General features: G+C 34.4%; 1 long non-coding RNA gene across 1 annotated transcript; it reads left to right on the top strand.

Annotated features, from left to right (window-relative positions):
- Positions 1 to 563, top strand: LOC105115185 (uncharacterized). Its single transcript, XR_840287.1, has 2 exons — positions 1 to 51; positions 225 to 563. It is a non-coding gene; the product is annotated as an uncharacterized LOC105115185 (long non-coding RNA).
- Positions 564 to 2,854: the final 2,291 nt, after the last annotated feature.

The following is a 2,854-nucleotide window of genomic DNA, read 5'->3' as shown; positions in this document are numbered from 1 at the left end:
AAATAAATGAGCAAATCTATGATATCTACAGATATCTCCAGCCATTCTAATGTATCCTTTTGTAGAAACATAAATTTTGTACCAATTAAATTTTCTCAAGTTTTATTTTATATCGAAGTAGTACTTTCGTAGTTGCAATCTGTCAGTTGAACTTCATGTGGCTTCCATTTTGCTTTCTCTTTCTTTGCATGATCTTGTATATAAAATGTAACCCGTGGTTCAAGTGAAGAGAGGATAGAGTTGGTGAGATTGATTAAGATAAAGTTAAGCTTGTTTAGCTTATGTCTAGCCGTGGATCTCTGTGGTGGATTTCATTCAGTGGTGAGATATAACCTCTAATTTATAAAGCGGTGATCTTTCTGTATCTGTTAGAATGTTGATAATTTTGCTATTGTGTATGTCTACGGTATTTTACTGTAGAAATATACTGATATACTGCAGAATTATTGCTGAAGGAAATCTGCAGAAATGTCAGTAGAGGTCCCTAAATTTAAGGGATATGTTACAAGCTTTGAATGTATCAGATGAAGACTTTCTAATACAATTTGTGCCTGTAGATATAATGTGATACCAGTTCTGAAGCAGTGTGAAAAAAGACATCAGTTTACCAAGAACAAAAACTTTCTTTTCTCTTTACTTCTCTGCTGTAGAAGTTCCAGTTAATCACAAAACCAACAGTATCCTTTGATATTTTTGTGAGTTTAATGTTTGTTCATTCTCCTAAGAGTGGTGGCGATTTCCTAGCATCTATAAAGGGTTGAACATGATCTAATCTCCATTTTTTTCCTAGCATCTATAAAGGGTTGAGCATACTCTAATCTCCATTTTTCTCACATATCCAGAATCTCCATTGAAATTACAGCCCCCTTGTGCTGTATCTGCAAAAACTTGGTCTTCTCATCAGCGTAACTGGTGTCTAATTCAGTTTGGGCATATTGTTGGGATTTTCCATCCTCATAATCTTGTTTTAATACGAAAAATTTACCTATGGGGCAAGAAAAAAATGCATTTGAAGTGACCATGCCAGTCCCTGAGAACACCTCCACACCTGCTAATCTGCTATGCCTGGCTTGGTCAACGAACTATTAATATTTCACTTCTGCAAAATATGAAAGTGAAATTTAACTTGGTAAGGTGACTTCAGATCTGCCATAAAGATAATATAAGGTTTGGTCGTTTTTCCTTTAAACCTGGATCTCAATTTACCTAATAAAACCAAGATCTATTTCAAAAAGACATTTTTTTTTAAAGCAACATCAACATGAATTAAGTGAGACATGCTTCTGATGAAACCAGAAATATAAGAGAAGTAGCATAGGTTGTCAGAACAATTTTCTTGTATGTTCTGTGTTAAACATTTCTGCGCCTGATAATCTTTCCCCAACCACAGGACAACAGTTGAGAACTAGGAACAGCTACAATTTTTGCTCTCACAGCATCATCTATCAGCTGTGAACTCTTTTTTTTTCCTGCTGTAACAATATTCACAAATCACATTGGATGGAAACCATATGCACAGGACATTAAAGCATCTTTCTTCATGCAATCATATGGTACTATACTTACTAGCATTGGTGTTGACAAACCTTTTATCAATGACAAAGCAAAGCTTTATAACTCTCTGTATATTTCCTCTTACTATATATTGAATGAACTTGGCTATATATAGCCTTACAGTAGTAAATGAAACAAAAGAAATATCACGTGTGCAGTTTCCGTTAGCATTACAGTTGCTAACAGAAAATTTTTTTCTAACAAAATCAGTTATTGATTCTTCAGTTTTCTAACAAAATCAGTTATTGATTCTGATTTATCTCCTACAGATATATGCACGTATTCCACCTGTCAATTCTTCCCCTAAACTAACTGTGATACATAGATACATATTTAGTTTAGCTTAATAGCTCTACACATTCCTATCTGACTTCTAAACTTCTGGAAGGATTCCAACTTCAATGGTTTTGTCATGATATCTACAGTTTGTTCTTCTGTTTCACAATGTAGTAGTTCAATAATTCCATCGTTAGCAAGTTCTCTCAAGAAATGGAAATGGACATCAATATGCTTGCTTCTTCCATGCATGACAGAATTCTGACAGTTTAATAGTGGAGCTATTGTCACACACATAACTATGGTGCTCTTTTTCTGAACATGTCCCAGTTGATTCAAAACTCTTTTCATCCATACCACTTGATTTGCACACCCTGTAGTTGCTACAAACTCTGCCTCTGTGATTGATAATGTGACAATTGGCTGTTTCTTTGATAACCAAGACATTACCCCTGAACTTAACAAAAAAAAATGTAACTTGAAGTGCCTTTTCGATCATTTAAATCACCAGCATAGTCATTATCGGTATAAACAATCAAGTCATTCGAGCTCCTCTTCTTGTACATAATTCCATAATCAAAAGTACCCTTTAGATATCTTAATATCCTCTTAGCAGCTTATAGGTGTAGGTCTGTAGGTCTAGCCATGTATCTGCTAATCAAAATTACACCGAAAACTAAGCCTGGATGAGTTGCAGTGAGATACATGAGGCTCCTTATTATTTGTTTATAAAATGATTCATCAACTACAACTCCATCTGCATCCTTGCTTAGCTTGGAACCTGGAACAATTGGGCTATTGACTTCATGACTTTCTATCATTTCAAATTGCTTCAAGATCTCGAGTGTATATTTCTTTTGGTAGATGAAGATACCATCACTTTGTTGTGATACTTCAATGCCAAGAAAGAACTTCATTTTTTCTAAATCAATCATCTCAAACACTTACATCATTGAACATTTGAAACTAATTATCTCTTCATCATCACCTCTGTATTTAAATCATCGACATAAACACTTGCAAT

Source organism: Populus euphratica, unplaced genomic scaffold (assembly GCF_000495115.2).
Source record: "Populus euphratica unplaced genomic scaffold, PopEup_1.0 scaffold651.1, whole genome shotgun sequence".
NCBI classification, from domain to species: domain Eukaryota; kingdom Viridiplantae; phylum Streptophyta; class Magnoliopsida; order Malpighiales; family Salicaceae; genus Populus; species Populus euphratica.
Note: the sequence above shows the minus strand (reverse complement) of the source record. Positions and strands in the feature narration are given on the sequence as shown.